At 41.4% G+C, this 22003-nt stretch overlaps 1 protein-coding gene across 13 annotated transcripts in view; it reads left to right on the forward strand.

The window, feature by feature from the left end:
- Positions 1 to 2842: 2842 nt before the first annotated feature.
- Positions 2843 to 22003, forward strand: part of LOC122566660 (protein turtle-like) — a 156215-nt gene continuing 137054 nt past the window's right edge. For 5 of the 13 annotated variants that reach the window (XM_043724228.1, XM_043724221.1, XM_043724227.1 and 2 more), the window contains exon 1: positions 2843 to 3409. The gene's annotated coding sequence lies outside the window, so the exon portion shown is untranslated. The remainder of the gene's footprint in view (positions 3410 to 22003) is intronic. The other 8 variants (XM_043724237.1, XM_043724234.1, XM_043724226.1 and 5 more) reach the window with 5 other exon arrangements.

The raw sequence follows: 22003 nt of genomic DNA on the forward strand, positions 1-22003 counted from the left end.
GAGATTAATCATGCGTGATGGATAAAAATGCTGTCCGTTTGTATTTTTAAATTGGGGACGTTTCGTCCTTTTATAGTGACGAGTTCATAACCATCGCTGCTAATGCCCAGTCTTGGACCTGGTGAACTCAGTTGGAGGGTGAATGAAACGAAGGCGTGGCGCGTTCGTTGATTCTCAGTGTCACCGTCAACCGAGTTGGGAACACCGATTCAGAGAAATGGTTCTAAATTTTTTCCCCTATCATAAATTGATAGAATCCTGATGATTAATATCAGGTATCGGACACGGGGAAATTCTGTGCTACACGATACTATCCTGCGATATCTTATAAACAATATCTGTCAACCTTCCTACGACGATCTTCTATACAAAATCCTATCGTACAAATGGAATATGTTTCAAACAATTTCAGTTCAATGATGGATTGATCATAAAGTTCGTAGATCATATGAGTTGCACTACAACGAAATGAATATAATGCTTTGACAGACATTGCATACGATTAGCTCTCGGATATCGACATTTCCGTCATTCTAATTAGAAGAGTTCGTTTCGATAGAGAAGTGCAATGCACTGGCTGGTCTGATAACTATTTGAATTTATAATGATCGCAGATAGTATTTCAAAGACTTGTCGATTCAAGCGGTACTTACAGGTAAGCCACAGATTGAAGAGACTAAAGGAGCTTAATTAATCAGCGGATAGACAGTATTTCAATGTCCGAAGGGATAAAGCGCTAGTCATAGTAGCAGTTTCTGAGAAACATTCGAGTAGCTTCTCTGGTATTCGAAAAACAATGTGTAAATTCGAAAAGAATGGCATTATATCTAGTCTTGGGTAATTTCATTGCTATAGTGTATCTCCATCAGGATGCACGTTGATGCAGATAATAACGAAGACGAATCACTTTAGGCAATGAAAGAATCAAATAAGGCAGCTGTCACTTTTGAGCAGATTGAAGATTTAACGGGCCTAAGAAGGACGAAAGAGTTATTTATTATCTGGCCTAGCACACGATCATTGTTAGCGGTTGTCGAAGAAATGATTATGGATTACCGGAATATCTTTGTTCCTGAAAATGCACGCGTCATTTTAGTTCATTTTCTCTTTGCGTTTGAACTGACTCCGATTTGCAAAAGAATACTACTCTTGATATTTAGTGTTAAAAAAATACTAAATTTATCCTCGCTTTTACATCAGTATCGTATTATATGTTATAAATTTCAGATCCACGCTACCACGAATGGTAGCTACGACGGCGAGTGTGTAGCGCGATGGGTTACGATTCTGGTAATTATCATGGTTACTGAGATACGTTTATGATCGTTTGCCAAGAAAAATGGTAGTATCTACGAGGTAAAGTGGTGCTCGAGAAGCTATAGCTCGGTTCTTATTGCACGATAGTATGGTAATCCAGCAAAGTGTGAAAAGTTCCATAAACGATTATTCAGGAGGGAATAGTCGTTAGAGTTATTCCATGGAAATTAGATCGAGGAATGAAACTCTTTTGTATAATTAAAGCATAATATCTTTGTTGGTGAAAGGTTGCACTATGCTTACACTGTTGCCCGTGGATTAAACGTTTCATGAAAATTAATTGCTTTCTCCGAATGGCAGTCTATGTCTATGTTACTTCGTTCGGTTCTTTGGAGTGATGGTTGTTCACGTTTCACATCTAGCTTTTACAATTAAAGGTCGAGCTAATTTTATAAAAGTAATTATGAAATACTTCGTTAATTTGACAAAGTTTTTTAGTTTGCAATCATTGTGATTCTATCTATATATTGTGAGTCTATTGCACGCAATTAAAAGGAGTGTCACTACCACTTATTAGTGTTAATTGTGTAGAGAACTGAGATATTAATTAATTAATAGTATATCTGTTTGATACAACTCGTTTTGACATTATACTGTTAATTTGATTGATATTCTGAGAAGTGTTATTATATAAGTATAATTAAGGGGACGTTATTAATAGATTGTTGTTCTGTCGTGTCAAGATTTATTCGAAAGCACGATTATCGTTTGAGCAAATGAAATGATTCGTAAGTTACGACGAGCGACGGGAGAGACGCCATCGAAAGTTTCAAATTGTAACAATTAACGAAAAATTATTTAGTTTATGCCGATGAAAATCAGTTAAGTTAAGGTTTCTACATATAAGGGCTCTCTCTACGCCTTTATAGTCATTGATCAACGCGTTCACAGTGACACGCTTGGCAGTTTGCACGGAGTGGCCAACCGCGATACTATGGTTGAATAGTGAGCAGGGTTTGAGCGATCTCGCACGGTCGATGGACTCGCATAAATTAGAAGCGTTAATATGCGTTAGAGCAATCCCATCTCGGTTATTGCCCAAGGGATCGTATCGTAGCTGCATACGTTGCACGTACCGTTATTGTATTTCTCGTTCCATCGCAATTTTGCAGAGTATAGTTCGGTGTTAAATAGGCGTTTTCAAAAACAGACAGTTAATCATGATAAGGAAAAGAAGAGGAGCGAACAATAATTCATATAGCTTCTTCGCCAAGAATTCTTTTTAAAATGAAACCAATCGATTTTAGGCTAAAAATTCTTTGCTTTCTACCGTAAAATCACAGTTGATGATTGTGACATTACCGAAGATCTATTCGTGTTTATTCGATATATTAGAATCGATCGATAAGCAGCGTCATAAGCAGTAAATGTATTAGCATGAAAAGAAAAATAATTTAGGGATTAATATATAAATATAACGAAAGCGATGTTACCTAAAGATTTTGATTACGGCGGTTCGGACCCGGCGTGTGTAGACGGTGCCGGTGTTGCTATCGTTGATTGGCTGAGTGGAACGCGGCGATGGCGCCTATTGGTCGACGCGCGGAGGTGCGTTCGATAGCCCGGCTCGAACCCCCAGTACCCGGCAGAGCCTCGTACGGGAAACTGCTCCGTTTACGTGTTGTTACTTTCGAAGCTCCGAAACTCGTCCGCAGACCGCGTGCCCACATTACTTTTCGCCGTCCGTTCCTCTTTCTCTCGTTTCTTTTTTCCTCTCGTGTTGACCTCCCTTGCTGTCTGCGAACAGATTCCGTTGCGTGAACACGGTGATCGAGTCGTTTTCAGTTCCGTTCCGTTCCGTTCTTTCTCCCTTCATATATTAGTGTCGTTAAGCGTCGCGCCAGAGATTGCGCGTCAAGTTTGCGACGCCGTTGTTTTTTTCGGCAGTCAAGTCGAGCGGTGCGACTCTACGAATCTTTCGACCGCCGCCGGGTGTCGTTACGTGCTTTTATTGTGACTGAACCTTTTGTGTTCCGCGAGCTCTTGTTTATCCAGTGCCCCTTTTGTTGCTTTTTTGAGGATTTTTCTTCTGCATCCTGCGAAATCGGCTCTACGGCAGATCGTTCCTTCTCCACAGTGTTCATCTTTCTTGGTAAGTGCATCATTTTTCGATTAATCGCTTCTTCTTTTATCTACTGCCGTTCTAATAGCATCATTTATTATCTTTTCTTCGTTTGTTATTCGGGTTTTGCGTTGCATTTCTCGTACTACGTACAACAATGTTTTGTTTATTCCACGTTCGTTTAACACGCTACCGGGACAAGATTAGAAATCTAACCTCTTGACGAGTTTCGTATTACGCGACCGTGAACGAGGAAACTGTGCCACGTCCGTTGTGTTAATGATTTTGGAAATAGCATCATCGTGTTGGTATGATAATTTGACGAACGTATATGCAAGATCAAACATTAGGCGGTTTCCGGCATCTGGTACCGGATATTGTCGTGCCTTTGTACACGGCGGTTATTTACCAAGAAGCAAATATAAGTACATTTGTCAAAAATCAAGGAACTGCAAGCTTACCATTCGATGTAGAATCTGTACTCACAGAAGTCGTAAATATTTACCGACCTCGAAAGCATTTCACTCGAGACGTTTCTCAACGTCGACGCTTCCGCGTTGACATTTGTCATGCCTCGTGACGCGACGATGCAAAACGAAACGATACGGACCAGGACGGATGCGAACAATCGCCATCATCGATATTAACTGCCATCGATTCCCGGTAAAGGATGTAAGAAAGATTACTTTTAAGTAATATGTTTCTATTCGCTCGCTCGTCTTCAATCGCTCAATCATCGTTCTCTGAATCATTAATTTGTGACGCATTATGCGCAGTTATTATGGCGTGGTAGCGGCCGTCGATGATAATGTCTATTAGGGGGAAAGCTATCGCTTCGATGCGCCTATATCTTAATTGCAAATTGCAACTATTCGCAGGAAATTTGCCAAGGCTGAGTTGATTAAAACAGCCACTGTTTCCTGCCAGTTCCGGAATAGCGACGACGACGGCATTATTCGACATTAAATCGACATTATTCAGCACTGATGACGTTTGCCGCTGCTACTTTGATAGGTCAATATCGATGACTTTACTTTATGCTTCTTCTTGCTTTCTGATGCAGAAAGGCAAAAATAGCTTTTATTGCGATTTTAATGCGATTCGCCATTTAATCTTTCACTCGAAAAAATATTGCGAACAGAATAATTATTTTCTAACTTCTGCTTTATTCTGTCTGCTTGCCATTGCTATGTTTTGCGGTTGAGCCGTTCAACGTTATCGCATTCCACGTTTGCCAATAATTCGAAGCGTTAAATATGTACATATCTGGTAGATAGATACAACGCGTACCTGTACAGATAATAATATATTTTCTAGCTGTAACTACGTTATCCTTGTCGTCGATACGCTTACAGTTCTATATATTTTCCCGCGAACCGTCCTTGAATGCTGCATTTCGCAACCCAATCTCGAAGATGAGTTTCCGTTTCTCGAATATCATGTGTCGTTCGAATCCATGTAATTTTTTACGCTGGATTCCCGATAAGCTGGCACATCATCGAACAGCTTTCTCCTCCATCTTCGAAAAACCATCGTCGTCGTCTAATTCAATATGGTTTATATTAATATTTGGTTTTTCACGGCTACCGCGATTTACAAACGAACTTTATTCGATCATTAAGTCTCCGGCACGGGCGATAATTGTCGTATGGTGACAATTAGATTAACGAATTGCTCGAAAAGAAGCTTTATAAGAAACGTTACGATCGATTGATTACGCCGATACGGTTGATCTGTCGATTCCATCGAGATGCGGAACTTAAACTTGTAGAATCTGCACGTTTCCTGCCAGTTCATCAAACCTCGTTTTCGACCTTAGCTCGTACTACAACGAGGCTTGAATCCGTTTTCTCGACATTGTTCTGTTTTCAGATTTAAAGCATGCAGGCGTCTGTGGCGCGAGAATACGGGAATTTTCTGAATTTCGGGGATGTTTGTCGCGCATGTCGAAAAATAAGTGACGCCGATAGATCACAGTAAGGAAATGGACTGGTAACTTGTGAATTCTCTTTCTATTTCTTGATAGCGCCAACGAGAAATTCCTTTGTTTCCATTCGTCGTTTATATTTTTCTACTACAGTCCTATACATACATATTTACGCAAGCGCATGTAACTTCTAATTTTTCTTACTAAACAAGAATTTGAATTTGGGAATTTTAACGCTGTTAATATTACAACTCATCGTAGTTGGATGATTCTGACGAAAGTAGGCTTATAAAAAATAATAATACGATACAAACACGTACCTCGTTTAATTCACAAAAGTTTTTATATCTTAAAATACAGGTGGCTGGAAATGCCTGTACTTTATTTACATTTACCTTGTATACACACCAATATGCTACAACAATTTTATCCTCGCGCTTTACGAGAAGATGAAATTTGTGGATGAAAAAGTAGGCAGATCTTTTTCACGTAGGACGGTGAATAGTTTCAACTCTCTGCCGTGTTCCCCATCTCAGTTGTACGGATTATTTATAGAATATTGCTATATCTGCAATATGTAGATAACCACACCGCGTCGATATTGGTTTTAGGTTCGCGGATCCTGCACACGTGTACATGTATTTGTTTCGAATGCAAAGGGCCGTGAGTCGGTATCGAGCGAGACCGGTATTTCCTATAAATATGTACATATACGTCGAGCACGATCAACTTTTAAAGATTTGGATGCGAGAATACGCGCGCGTGCGTGCGTGTGTATGTGAGAGAGAAAGAGAGGGAGAAAATTATTTTTTAACGAGACGAAAATTCTTTCGATTGTCGATAAATGCATTGTCTGCGGGTAAGGGAAAGACGGCGCGTGACGTTGAAAATAAAAGCAACTGCGGGGAGTGAAATATTTTTCGTTTTTGCTTCTTTCTTTTTAAAAACGGTGCACGCTATCGTGAAACGGAATTCGCACGCGAGAAGAGGAAAATCTTTTCTTCTCGTGCTCGATCGTATCTCAGTTTTGTTCCCTTCGTGTGCACGTAGGCATATATGTGTAATGTATATACATGTGTATGTATATGTATATTTCATCGTCGTAGTCGTCCGCTTGTGCCTCGTGACTTTTTAAGAAAGTGTGACGGAGAATTAAATTGCGAAGCTTCGGGAAGAGAGTGCAGATCGTTTAAAAGAGAATCGAGCAACGAATTTCATTTCGTACAATTTTTTTCTTCCTTCCGGAACAGTTCGAGCAGTTGGAAGATCCACTTTAATTCCTGACTCCGTAATGGCAAACAATTAAAAGCGTAGAATTCTCTGTGTTCTTCTCTAAGGTTTATTATTCGCCGTGGCAACAAAATAACAGTACGGAAAAACACATTATTAGAGGAAAAGAACGGAAAGAGAGTTATTTTCCTGAGGTAGGCGGCCGGAAAAGTGGAATTCGTTAAAGTTCCTTTTTGTTGTGCAACAGGAAACTCAGATTATATCTTATTACACGTGAGAACTCTGTTGGCGCATTATCTTCGCGCGTATTTCAGGATTGTAATCGTATCCGTGAAATGCCGCGATAACTCGCGTGTTTGTGCATAATACGTGAGAAAGCAAGGGGAGTTTATATTTTTCCACGGACCTTTGATTGCAAATGGAGAGAGTCGAGCAACCGTTATATCCTCTACAAATTAAAAATTTAAATTGTTCAAAAAACAAAGAACCGTCACCGCTCTCCGTTTTATATTTAACGCTCTTCACGTCGTTAAGAAGCATTTCGTTTTGTATACACGAGCGTCTCTTTGTTCGCTCTGACCTGTTTCTTTCTTTCGCGGAACGTCGTTCTTATTCACAGAGTTCGAAGTTTCGATTCCGATTTATCGATTCGCGGTCAAAGAAGCTCTCGAGTTTAGAATAGCCAAAGGGGTACGCGTGTGCAGAAAAGCGCGGCGCAGGTTCAACGAAGCATAGCCCTCGAGAAGGTTACGAGAGGTGACTAGAGAGCTCCTGGAGTGGCTGGAGCACTAGCGCGAACAGGACTCGAAGAACTTGCGGGAAACCTAATTCGAGGACGTACGTACCGATAGTAGAGACAAGGGCTTCATGCATATTCAGCGTATTTGTGGTCAGAACAGGCTGGTAACTCATTGTACTAGAAGGCCCAGTATTTGCCTTACCTTGACGCGAAGGGTAGGAACATGGAAATTGGCGAGGGTTGAGCGTTCGTTACTCGAAAACGGTGCGACAGGTGAAAGAGCTGTCCGTCTTGCGATCCCCTTTCTCTTCGCGCACCTGCTCGATTTAACGACTTTGCTCTAAATTGAAACGGCCTTGGGTCTTGTTTCCGGGAATAAATCCGTTCGTTCTTCGTTCCATTGACGAACAACGCTATTTATCTTCGATTATCGTATGAGAATTTTCATTCAACCAATCTACACATGCCATTTTCTGCTCTTTGTCAAACAGCGTTAGTAGTTAAAAGACGCATAGTTTCTTCTAACAACGTTCGTATGATCTTGAGCTTTTCGTTCAAGGATGTGTTTATCCTATTTGTAACTAATGGCATTATATCTGTACGAGAGTTTAGCGCCGCTACGGAATGACTTCCATTTACATGGAATTCCGCTTCACTTCGGAAGATATATCCAACGTCTTCCGATTGTAATAACATCGTAATAATCTTAGTCTCACGACGAAGTAGCATTCTTTGCGTTATGGAAAATGGAGAAAAAACGAAGGACGCAAAGGGGAAGGTTTTAGAGGATGTTGCTCGCTCATTGGATGGAAACTCGGAATTTACATATCAATGGGATATCGACGACTTGTCCTCTGGGAGAAACATACAGGGAAAGAGAAAAAGAAGAGGAAAAGGTGTACTGTCACAAGCAGGAATCTTGCTCGTGGATGGTGGACAAGTCCTCGAAGGAAACGGTTCAAGAAATCCGAGATATTCTCTCGTTATTTTCAGCGTCATTTCATATTTCACAACGTTTGTCCTTTTCGATGGACTGTTGTCCTGTATTCTTTATACGGTTGCATTGATCGATGATTGGATGATCGTAGATTTTTCAAAGGAGAGTCCTCGTTGAATGTTTGCATTTCTCGCTCTTGTTACATGTATTTCGCTTTGTCTCTGACGAACAACACGTTGGTATATCAGGTATATCTATATTCTTCTCTCCTCGTTTAGATTTCGTTGTATATTATTGGAGTGAGGTTTTACTACCGAAAATTCTCCGGTTGCCTTTGGAACTAGTAGTTTGCATATGTTCCACTGTGTTGTGGATAATGCACGACTGTCGATCTGCTATTTCCTTCCAAGGACAATTTTACACATTGCAGTCACGTAAGCCCTTCCACTTGCTCGCTCCCATCGCATCGTCTGATTTTGGATTCTTCCCTGTGCCCCTTTTTCGAGGTCAAAATATCATTCGGTTTGCGCGCGACTCAATAGAGTCTTCCAATCGTTTTCTGTCGCTTTCCAACCATCGGTTTCCGCGCTACCGCGGGATATGATTATCCGCGATTTTTCGAGCTTACGTCGTTTCCTGTCGCGTCGCCGCGGGTGTTATCGGTATAGCCTTCCAAAAGACCGTAAAACCTGAAATTTGAATAATCGCGTTTACAAGAAAGTTGTGCAAATCTTATAACGTATTTCTTTCGAACGGGAAAGTTCTCTTCTTGCTCGCTCTACTGGCTTACAAATATCCCCCTGTACATACAACTTTTCGGTAAAAAATCTTCTTTACAGTTTGGTTTAGTTTCTTCTTATTTCGTTTGACGATCGCCGACATATTCCGATACTTAGCGATATTTCGATTGTAGGTCGTTCGCTTGACCATTTACAATGCAAATTGGATTCTTAAATTAAGAATGAAACTTGGTCGATGTGTAAATCGTACGGACCACAACCTCTTTTTCATATCGTATTTTATTCTTTGTGAAACGAGGCAGTGAGAGATAGTAACAAAGAGAAGAAGGAAGGAAAGCGTGGGTGGTGATGCAGGGTATAGAGGGAGGTGGTCGCATTGATTCTTCGCCGAAGGCCGGATAGTCGGTGTGGAGGGTGGTTTTCAGCCTTCTCTTCTACTTTCGCTTGCTCTCTCTTCACGAGTCTCTTTCGTTCGATAATGGAGGTTCGGATCGAGATACCTGCCTACCCGCTTATATTGTACGTATCACGCACGTAAATATTTGCAGGAGTACACGTGCGTGTGTACCGTATGCACATGCACAGTTTGTGCGCGAGATCGTGCGTGTATATGCGCAATATTCGCGCGAGTAAAAGTATACATAGGTAAAGTAAGCACGCAGATAGGTAAGCACTTTACGTGATTGGCCGAGCCTTGGGAGGAACGACAGGTCTTAACCCTTTCGTTTGATTTTTCTACTTTGTGGAAACTCATCGATAATTCCTGTCAAAACTTTTCCGGTGCCCCACTGCTACCGTTTCGTGAAGGAGCTGCTTGCTCTCGTCGGCCAGCGATCGTATCTTTTCATTGCAAAAGGTAGCATGCATACCACCATCGTTTATTTCTATTAATCTTTTACGTTTCGTTTAGGCATATACGTACATGATAATAGAGTTTCTCAGAAGAGATTCCCAAAGGACCTTTTCAACGTTATGTTATAACGACATGATGGTATTTCATGAATACAATTTACCTGTATGTACTGTGTGAAATTGCTCCGATGAATTAATCACACACTGCAGAGCGTGATTACAATTTTTAGTTACAAGAGTTTTCCTCATGATGAATCCGTGCGATATAACGCGTAAAAAATAATAGTTTCCGACGTTACGTATATTTACAATTAAACGTTACATTAACCATTATTTTCCGCAATTGCAGAAATTTGAAATATCTTTTCCCTTCTCTTTTTTCATAAATTATCTTGTGCAGCACTTTTCTCGATTAAAAGAAGCCAATGTCTGTTTCTTCCTGTTTCTCTCTTTTTACGCGGTAGACTTTCGATGCGAGGGTTCCTCCGCATTTATCGGAAAACGATGGTAGGTTTTGGCGGTGAGTAATTTGGTTAGGTGAAGTATTTTTCTCAGGCAATATTGGAAAGTACGTGGCAGTGTATTTTCTTTACTAGGAAACTCGACGACGGCACTCTTTTCGATTGAGGGATATTTTAACAATTTATGCTTACTTCTTGCATCTACATATATGTTCCAAATATAATCCCTTTAAAGTTCTTGTTTCTCTCGATCCAAACGTCCGTGTCATTTAAAAATCTGTTCGGTATTTTTAATCAGCAAGTAGCATTCATTCGTGAAATTCTAATATCCGCTCGATAACTGGACGTTTTATTGTTTCTGAAATTAGCGTAGAGTTTTAAAGGAAACTGCTTCGAAGATGGTATTTTGTTGGATTCTTCTTAGATCGATGACAGGATCCGGAAGAGGAAGAAAATAAGGCAAGGAGTGTTTTGAGAGACAGGGTGAAGCGGAGTCAGGTAAGATTGCCTTGGCAAGAAAATATTCTCCCGGCTGCGTTCGTCGCATTCCATAAGGATCATTACGTCAAATAACAGAAATCTTTCGAGTCTTTTTCATCTCCTTTTTCTTCCCCTTGTCTTTCCCTTTCCTCCCCTTTCTCTAACTTGCGATTTTCTATTCTATGCTTTCCTTTATCATCCAATGTCCTACTTTCGATCTTCTCTCGGTTTCTTTTTCACACGGGTTTTCTCCAAAATCGACTCCAGGGTCTTTACAGCCTGTACCCTAACTCCGTTCGTGTTACATAGCACCGCTGACTACAACAACGGATCCTTTACTGTGTGTGAATGGCGAAGGGAGAATCGCAAGCTGTATAATCAACTTTGCTAATATAATTCGGTGCACTTACCGCATCACTGCCGAAAAATCCAAATGTACGTACATTAACCAGCAATTATTATCGTCATAGCATTCATCGTGTGAATTGCATGTTAGACTTTAAAACGACGTTATTAGTTGCATATGATATAATGTATCGTAATCAAGGTTTCATTGATACCGTCAGGATGTAGGGTAATTAGTGCATTGTAATTGGTGATTATCATCGTTTTGATTGAGCTTGTTTTATCGTACGGAACGCATAATTTTCGTATATTCGACAAACCAATTGCGTTCAGTGATGAATCGGGATATTTTATCAAGCCAATAGTATGGATTTGTCGACAATATACTGTGTATAGATTTGTATTTTTGGGCGAGTTGCTTCTCCCCCCCCCCCCTCTCTCTCTCTCGTTATTTCAACAAGATTGTATTACGGTTAATGGCACAACCAAATTAAACTCTTCGTTCGCGTAAATGAGTTACAAATCGTTGAAGGTTACAAATATTACGCAGTTTTGTTCCATAGCATTAGCGATATTAATTTTAATTTGTTTCGTTGTTTAACCGAATTCTCTGTTAAGGAAGATAGCTCAAAGCACAGAATTGATAGTTATAGTTAGATGTGGGATTGGAGGATGGTATGTAAGGACATGATGTTCCGTTCGATGGGAATATATCATTCATGGATGGTTTGCTCAAATATGCGAGTAGAAGAAGCAGGAAGACATAAACACAAATGGAAAATCTAAGGTAATCTCCGGTATGGAAAATCCAAGAACGGTACGTGAGAAACAGCGACGTTAAGAAACAAAAATAAAAAGCCTTTAAACGGCACTTAAATGGTGTTAAAGGATGATGTAGTGTAGCAGCGTGTAGCTACGCGTTCTGGATACTGACGATGATTCGTGGGAAAAAATGAGCTACCGTCGTAGATGGAAAAGATGCAGTAGGTTTATCGCGCAATAAAAAATGAGCCGAGGCTCGTAAAATCTGAGAAGAAAGATACACTGTTGCCAACACTTGACCGATTCTGGTAATTCATGATACGAAATGCAAATTGTTTTACTCGGCTAATAAGATTACAGCTGCTTTCGGACTTCCTTACGTGCTCGAAGGAACAGATTACAAGCAAATGTTAGATGTATCGTTGGTCGATATTATGCTATATATGTACATATATACGTAGCATGTAGTTCGTCGTCACGGAATCAAATATCGATATTACTATCTAAGGCACATGTCAATCGAAACCTCGTAATACAGTAACACTTAGTTTACAATCCGTGTCGCGATACAAAGTGAGCATGAATAGAATCTTGAAATCGAGTCTAGTATCTTTACAAACGTGTCGGTTATACGTCGGTAGTCGCGTATCTCCAGACATGAAATACCTTTAATTCAAGTTTCTTATTTCGCCTGAAGCAAGTTGAAGAGTATATTTGCTCCGTTCGACACGCGTGCAAACGTGACCAGACATTTTTCCGCAATTGCAGGCATTCAGGGTATGCACTCTGACTTCTACTAATTTTATGGAATTCAATACGATCACGTCGTCATTGGTCCTTATTCACGTGCGATTCGTGTGCTCGGAGTACCGGTTTAAAGATATCCTGTTACGTTCTCGTTGAAACGCGACGGAGGGAAAAATGCATGCAGCAAAACAGCGTAATAAGCGTTCGTGATTTAGTCGAACGTGTCAATGGAGAAAGATGAGAGCCAGTAAATGAATGCATTTGATGAATATGTTACATGCCGAGACAAAATCGGAAGAGAGGAGAAAGAAAGGAAAAAGAGAATACGAATAGCATGAGAAACGAATCGGAAAGACTCGACTTGATTGAAGTCGCTTGCGACACTCAAGGAAGAAAACCACTTGAGGCAAAAGTTTCTTCGAATTTCAAATAATCCTGAATGGATAGCAATTTGTGGGTCGGGGATTCGGAGTTTCAACTGCTAAAAACTTTTCTGCATCTCGACTTTTCACTATTCGAAAAATGCGTTCCATGGCAACTATGCAACCCGCTTTGCTTCTCTTTTCTTATTGCTTCGGGTGTTTGCATCGACGTAAACGCGTGATTTAGCGCAGTGTGTTCGCTTTGAACTTTTGGGAAAATATCTATCTAGTTATAAATTATAACACACCTGTTACGATTATCTAATATTTATAAATTTCAAAGATGACACAATCGGTTCAGCTCCCACAATAATTGATAAATTAATTTCTCAGTCTAAATTGCTCCAACAGGTAATTATTTTTTCATATTACATTCTCTATATTATGTGTAAATGAAGTGAATTTTCACCGTCAGAAATGAGTACAAGTTCCGCGTGCTCTGTAAGCGAAGAACGTTATCTTCGCATCGTGGTGCTCCTTCTTTCTCGACTTTGTTCAAAAGGTTGATTTTCCCACAAGGAGTCTTCGTTTTCGTGCGTATCGTTTGTATCTTTCCGACCAAGTGTCAAATACCTGTAGAGCAGCAACCGCTACTTTAGACACCGAGGATGTGGTTTTACCTGAATCGAATTCTTCGAGATCATTCGACCGATTTGAATCCTACGGGACGATTCTATCCATAATTTTAGAAGAAAAGATTCCATTTTAGGTGTTAGATACTCGACTAATGAGACAAGTGACTTGTATCTCGATGTATACTTCGATGAAATACTTCAACGTGCTTCCAATTAATTAGCGATCGGCGTTTCCATTGGTATTCGTTCGAGATCGTGCGAGTACGTTGACATTTCCCTCATTTTCCAAGGAAACTTTGGACTGACGATCAACATCGTAGTCTTTGCCGTATTGCATTCCTTGCTCTTTGGCGTTCCTGATACAGGAATTTACTAGTGACCCTTGGGGCATCCGTTAATCTCGAGATCATCGGATTAAAGCGAATTCGTATCGTCCACGCAAGAATACGTAGAATACGAGCTAGTATTATTGATCGATGACTCTGATGTTCCGTGACTACACCATGTATTTAAATACTTTTCTGCAAAATACAATTCGCGTTCGTGAATGTTCGCCGAGAAAAAATGAATTTTCCATTTACGGTCTTGTCCCCTTGACGTTCGACCATGTTTACCGTTAGACCTTTACGGAGAGAGTTTCGATTCGAGCGCAATAGCACAGGGTTTGACGGAAACATATGGTGACGTGGCATCGTCAGATCTAAATCGAAATTATTTCAGGAAGCGACTTTGAGTAGAAGCTATCCGCGTGTGTTACATGCTTCTCCTCTACCGCCACCTTGCCCTCAACCCTTGGGGCATCTGTTAATCTCGAGATCAACGGATCAAAGTAAGTTCGTTCCAACTATACGAGAGGAACGGACGAAACGAGCTCTATTCCCTTTCTCCATCTGCTACTCTTGTACCCTCTCCCTTTTCTCCTCTTCTCTCCTGCTCTCTCTTATTCTCGTCCTCGGTTCCCCTCTTCCTATCGTCCCCCTCGTCTTCTCTTCAACTCAGTATCAAAGTTGGATATTTTGCTGGAATCTTGCCGCGAGAGTGTATGAACGTTGAGTATTTTCCGGCTACTCTTGAATTCGTTGTACCGAACCAACGCGGCACTATCTTTGGTGTTCGATAGTAATTACGTAGCTGAATGAAACGTTCTAATTATACGACGGGTGAGCTTTGTGCTCGGGATTAAATGCATGCCTCGGGCATATCGCGCTCGTCAAACGTTATCTCTTCACGAAGAAGTTTAATGAAATTGTGTTTTCCATGGCTGAAAATACCTTTAGCCGTGACGCGTACGCGACAGAAACAAGAATACATTCGTACGAAGAAGTATCGAATGGCATTGGCACCGTTATTGTTGAACAGTGTTTCAAATAGTAAAATTTAGTCGCGTATAGGCGATCATCGATAGTCACGTCGATGAACGCGCTGGAACGCGGAAAACTAGATCGGTATATCGCAATCTCACATTACGAAACACGACTCAAGGCAAGGAGGTTGATTAGTACGTTGAATCAAGGCGTTTCCATGCATTGGTCATTCATGGTTCCTTCAACTTGCCCGTGTTTGTAAACATAGGAGCACGCCTGTAGGGTTACTCACATGCTGGATACCGGTCTGGCCGATACTCGACGGCACTGGTTTCGCCTAAACCGTTCTCATATTCACGACCCGATTTTTCTCCGTGACTTTCTTGTGGAATTCCTCTCGTCTAAGTAGTTATTAGCGCAGCGGAAAAGGCGGAAACAGGATGAGAAAACAACAGAGACATCGGACATGATCATACTAGACTAAGAAACGTTGTTGGTCGATGAAGCGAGCGAATGGCAGACGAAGAAAAAGATACGGCTGAGCCGAGAGAAGATGTTGGGCGGATTGGAGGAATCGTGGGACCACGGATGGTAGGATCAGAACCACGCAGATGGGCATGAAGCAAAGGGAGAACCTTGGTTCCGCGATGGTGGTAGGGATGGAACGTGGTTTGTTCACTTTCCCGAATGATCAGCTCGCTTCCTCAGGGCGCGGTTGCGACCTCCTACCAGTTGAAGGATTGTTCTTGACGAGAATTTCACCCATAATATCGTTAAATGGATGGTCGTCTGTTACTCGTTAACTTTATCATTGCATTATGGTATCGTTACACGGTCGATCTTTACGTCTTCTTCAAGTTTAAACATTTTTCTAACACACCTTGGTCGTATACGTGATATGTGGATCGAGTACTGTCGTTGTACGTAAGTCGGAACTTTCAAGCTAGAATAATGCGTAGGTATGCAAGGTCCGTGTGAGATGGTGGCTTGCGCAGTACTCAAAACTAACTTCTTGAAATGGCTAAAAGTTTTTATAGAGTTTCGTGAGTACAAAAGAAACGTACTTTAACACCGGAATGTTATCGTGGCCGGGGTTGTTTCAAGTTGTTTCCATAAAACCAGTTTCTTAAAAACTGTGTACACTTTCAAGTAGTGTTTGTAAGTAGAACTACGTTGTACATTGTATCGCAAAGTTATTTATACCAATTGAAATTTTCTCGAAAGACAGTTACTTAAACGACCCAACGAGTTGCGAATGAAAGAACAGGGGGGGTTTTCATTTTCGATAATAATTGTCAAATGAAAACGTATCGCTGCGTTTGTATTGACGCAATTAAAAGAATAAGATTAGAACGTAATTTTGACGCGTCGATGAATACGGAAATTCCATCGAAACTCGTCGAATCGTAAAGCACAGTTAGAACGTTTCGCAAGAACGAGAGGTAGGCACCTTCGAGTCTGAGTGTCCCCTTAAGAAGGATCGTTTCGGAATTTCTGACGGGAACCGGTTTTTAAAAATCGTGCAAACTTGGAAGTAGTATCTACCAGGCAAAACTACATCTACCTGGCTTGTAGATGCCATATTATTACCTGTAACGATCGCGGACGGCTAACTCCACGTTGTAACAGCAGCAGTCGTAACCCCGGTGTTAAAGGAACATTCGAACGCGACTGTGATGGGCACTCGTGGTCAGAGCAGTCGAAACTAACTTTGTAGAATTGCTGAACCCGGTTGCAGAGTTTGGACCGGAAGGAAGGAAGCTGTCTTCACGCTTGAATGCCTTTGCAAAGAGCGTCGCTTAAACATTGTGTGGATGCTGTGAATGTAGTTAATGAATCAATTGTACGGTATTGCACGGTGTTGCGAGCAACGCGATGTTTCGCCTATTTTTCTTTCTTCCTCTTGACTTTAAATATTGCCCCTAACCGAAATAGCAGACTACGCTATTAAAAGTGAAATTAAGATTTCTTCTGAAGACATACTTTATAATCTAAACATTTGACAAGGTTTTTCCTGAACAGCGTACACGTCTTTTTTTACTAGAACGCAACTGTTGGTGGTTAACGGTCGATAGATAGAGATTTCATAGATTGTGTTACGTGTTTTGGCAGCGGTTCTTTGTGCTTTTATCGTGTGTGGTCTAACCTTCTGCCTCCTCGTATTTATTGCGTTTTTTACTCTGTGACAAGCGAGAATTGGCTTGTCATCGAGGATTTCACGTACTAGATTCTAAATGTTTCGCACCGGCATCCCGTTAAGGTTGGAAAAACGGACCGTCATTGTAGCGTGGTCGATCGGAATAGTGGTGTAACTTAATGTCTCTGCGTAGAGAAGAATACTCTTGAACGAGCTATCAGCGTAGAATATCTTTGTCGAGGTTTTCATCTCAAGATCGAATAGCGTCAATTGATACCTAGCTATTAGGCAATTTTTTCATAAGTAATACCCGATCGAATTATCCTCTTTTCGTACGATTATCAAACTGACTGCGACGAGTCGTATGCGAGGCGAGTCGGAGTCGAGACACGTCCAAGGTGAACCAGTGTTCGAAGAGCAGCGCCACGAATACCTAGAGGTACTCTACATACATACTTGGTTGTTGGACGTTGCGGGCGCATGTCGTGCGTAACCTTAAGTCTCTGTTACGATTCCGTACATCCGTAAGTTTGTGTAAATGAGTTGTATCTATAGACGATGGTATGTGACATTCCTCGAGTTAATCGAAAAAGGGATATCGATTAAACGTGTTGGCTTGGGTGTCGCAAACTGGCCGAACTCGATCCTTGGATGAAGATTCGTCCGTTTTCTTGGAACGTGTTTGTCATATTGTTTTTTGATTTATCGATGTTTTACGTATTCCATGCGCATAATGACTACCATTATAGGTGTCGTAACAGCTGAAAAGATATTGGGCTACCGAAACTTATGACCCTCGTGAGACCAACAAAGGTAGGATTCGGTATTTGCAGGAACCTCGGCAAATATCCTTTTCGACCGATTTATCACGGTCCTAGTTCCCGTGCTTTGAAGACCAATTTTGAAGTTTTCTCCGCATCCTGCGGATTATTCTTTGAAAAGCCAGTTTCTCCGTAAATCCTTGCACATGGGAATGTCGTGAACGTAGGACCTTCCTCGACGAATATACGGCCGAAGAAATGAATCTCATTTTTTATCGTTACTAAGTCCACCGAATCGCCTGCCTACTCGAACCGGGGCAACGTTTAAAACGTTTTCCCGAAAGAAATTCTTTCGGAAGAATTGTTCCGCGTGCTTATGCGTGTATCGCAGGAAAATTATTTCATTAGGAATCACGCGATTCTGACTGGAACATGAAATAGACTTTGTTCGGCTTGTCGATATATAATCCGAGCTGTCTTTGTCTCTTTCTCGGAACGAGATCGAACATCATTTCCGAGCAGATCGGGAACGATTTACGAGTCTGTAAATCTTTCCCCAGAGGGATTTTCGTGACGGACAGGCAACGAACCGTGTGATAGGATGTGAGGAAAGAGAAAAAAGAAAATACCGGGAAAAGCACGGTCTCCTTTCCCAACGACGCAACGATCCGAGCAAGGTCGGACGCGTACACAAGCCAGCCGTTATAAATTCGTGTGTCCTGGAAGCCATCCTCTCGCTGCACCTGTACCTGCATTATCCGTAGCACAGCTGTGAGCAGCGCCAGCGCGTTATTCGCTGGCAATAAATCGAGTTCTAAGTAATGGCCGATCGAAGCCGCGGTTCCGTGTTCTCCGGGATCAGGAATAAAGGGAAGCCATCCTGTCATTCGTCTTTAACTCCTTTCCCTGTATTGTCCGCGTACATATACACAGCCATCTTTGGCTTCGATTACAACGGCAAACCAATTCGTCGATGTATTAGAACAGTGTCTCTAATCGCATTCGTTGTCTCTTGTTTCTCCCATTTTCTAATCTATCTTCTTCTCAATTCTCTGTCACTACCCGTTACCTCCCAATTTATACCAGGAATTTCCAACAGACATTCCCAACGGAGTTGCTTGAAATACACGCATAGGCTGCGCTGTATAAATAATTCCTATTATGTCGGCTAGATTCGCTTAATTTCTCATCTAAACGTGTTCAGTTGTCGATACGAAGAATGTTTCCAAATTGGTTCTGAAGTATTATCTTCGTATGTGGTTGTCGTGCATTAGACAAAGTTCTCCCCTTATAATTTAATACGCGTAACAGAAATGTTTGTAACTACGTTTATACATTTTACATATATGCGAGGCGATAGGAACGCAAAGCTGAACCAAGCTATCGATAAATTTCACGCCCAAACGAATATCAGATTTATGCCATAAGGTCGCGGATCAACGTATGTGGAGCGATGGATCAAGTACCTATCATATATTAGCCGTTATTACCTTTTCACCCTTTTACTGGTACAAACGTTCGGCCGACATTCTCTCTGTTACGTTATGTCGGTAGTTATTAAAGCAGTTGAGGTTATCGCGTCAATGCAAGCAGCGTTTGTTCGCCATTTGCACGACTTGGTCAGAGGACGTAGCAATCAGCGTTTTAAAGAGAATTTCCGGGGTACATGGAACACCGCGGTACAGAGAGTGACGCGATGCGGCATGGTAGCGCACGGTCTATCGGAAAATTACGAAAGCAGTTAATATTTCCCGGCAGGGCTCGATCGGTTTCCACGAGATGGAATACGACGAATTAGCAAACAGTTGCGGGACGCTTACTCGAATCACAATGCTTGAAGGATCACGATAGTGCTATTATTTAGCTATCCCAGCTAAATTTATAAATGTCGACCTAGCTGTCACTTCATATTTTAATTAACGGAATGCCCGTGGAATTACCAACAATCAGTCTGAAAATACCTATTAACCGAAGCATCGGCGTCAGCAGCTGCAATTAATGTAGCGCAAATACATATCTAGTTCGTTTGTGGCTTGGATTGTACATTGATCTTTTTGAACGCGATTTCGAAGTAGGCCCGATTCCCCCCTAGCTTCGCAATCTTCTCGATGTCATTACAGAATTCGAATCGAAATCATGTTTAAGTGTCCAAGTATCGTCCATCAATGCCTATCTTTTGCTCCACAGAGTCATAACTTTCTTGCGATTTGTGCACTCGAGTACGATCGAACGGAGACCAGTTATTGGAGTTTCCTTTCTCGAATAAAGCTACCGAAGAACGACTGTAATACCGAGGCGGTCGTTCCCATGACACGATGTTTTCGGAGCTCTTTTACGAGCGTGCGGTCACATCGATGCCGAACAAGGCCGCATGACGTTTTCGATTCATTCGGTGCTGTTCGTTAGGTGCGTTTTCAACAACAGGCTCTTCCTTTTTCGCTTGACCGTTTGGCTCTGTCTCATAAAAGATATCAAGTAAGAAGGATCGACGATCGAGCGTAAAATCGTCTCCGATTGTCTGTGAAGGAGACCGCGCATTCTTTCTCTGATACTACTAAACTCGTGAACGGCAGCCTGGACAGTCGACATTCAACGACTCGTCACGTGATCGTTAAAAGGAAAAAGTACGAGGGTTCGGTGAACAGGAAGAGCCATCGTTCGAAGACGGCGAATTCATCGTTAGACTTTATTGCATTCGCTTGGAATTGACAGTTACCGATAATACTGACAGACTCGTGTATTTGTCTAAGCTATTTCGAGAGCATTCTAATTGTCGGAAAATCGTTTAGAACAAACGCAAATTAGTTGAAATGGATCCTTTAAGATACGATGTCTCATCAATTCGTAGTGCTTCGGAAACTATTCTAGATATTTGTTTATGTCGAAACTGTACTTCGACATAAGCACTATCGATAGTTAAACGACGTTAACGGTGTAATTAAGTGCACCGCGCATGGAATTCTACACTAATTCGAACGCAGCCGAACGATCGTAGGTGTAACCGGGCGGTGGCCGGTACCTGGTCGCAAAAAGAGCGAAAGAAACGAGCTGGCGGCAAAAAGGTGATTTTGACTAAACTGCAATGCACATACGGAATAGACCAGGAACCGATAATAATTGGTCGTTGGCGATTCTCAACTTTCGATGCGCGCAATCTCCATTATTTTTCTCTATTTTTCCTAACGTCCACTCCTTTTAGACGCATTCCTCGTGACTTCGTACATGACGTTCATGCACGATAGACGACATGAGCCCGTTGGCTCGCAACATCGTGTGTAGATAATCATAGGGCCACGTGGCTGCGTCGATTGCGGTTTCTGTGCCCGGGGATGCGATGTCAAGCATTCTAGCTAACGATCGATCGTGCCAGCCAATTTTAATTAAGTTTACTCGTATACCGTGATGGCGAGTTATAAAAGCACCTTGACAGACTACGCGATACACTGTTGAAACACTGTTTCTTTACTTTCACGTACAGTAACTAAATTCAGTTCCTCCGATTTGATTTCATCTTTTGTTTTTCGTACGGTTAGTTTTCGACTTGGTCTGTTACCGTCTATACTATTGTGTCACAACGAGGGATTGACATCGATAGAGAAGTAGATAAACCGATGTTTGTTAATTTGTTCGTGCGCGTATATTCATAGCTATGTATCATCTTCCGCATATATTGCAACGTATGTATCTATGCAAAACGGGTAACGCCAAATCTGCTAGTCATTCGTTATCGTTGATTCGGCGTAGGCTTGTTGTTTCCATCCGTCCTCTCTGTATAGGTAGTCTTTTTTTATCCTTGTTTACTTTATTCTTACCGTCGTAAGTGTCAAATTATAGTAGGTATTAGTTAGATACAGATTCAATATAGCAGATTCGCATTAATTTTAGTAAATGTTGGGAAAGGTAAATGGGTAAGAGCTGACAGGTAAATTAGATAACTAAACTAGATATGAGTATCTTTTACCTGATGGCTACTTTAAGTAATTTCTTTGCATGTAAATACAATGTCGAAAATTACTTTCACCTAGAACGGAAGTCCAACTTCTCTCGCAGTTTGGTAGTATTGGGTTGTATGGCATTTCACGAGTACAGATTTATAGGTAGAATCGTTCGAGACGATCTCTCTACAAAATGGCAATAGATTCATCGATGTGTTTACGGACAGGACAGATTTATAGAGGCGAAAGTTTTGCATCGTTCCACACCGA

The sequence above is a fragment of the Bombus pyrosoma genome, linkage group LG4, assembly GCF_014825855.1.
Source record: "Bombus pyrosoma isolate SC7728 linkage group LG4, ASM1482585v1, whole genome shotgun sequence".
Lineage (NCBI taxonomy): Eukaryota > Metazoa > Arthropoda > Insecta > Hymenoptera > Apidae > Bombus > Bombus pyrosoma.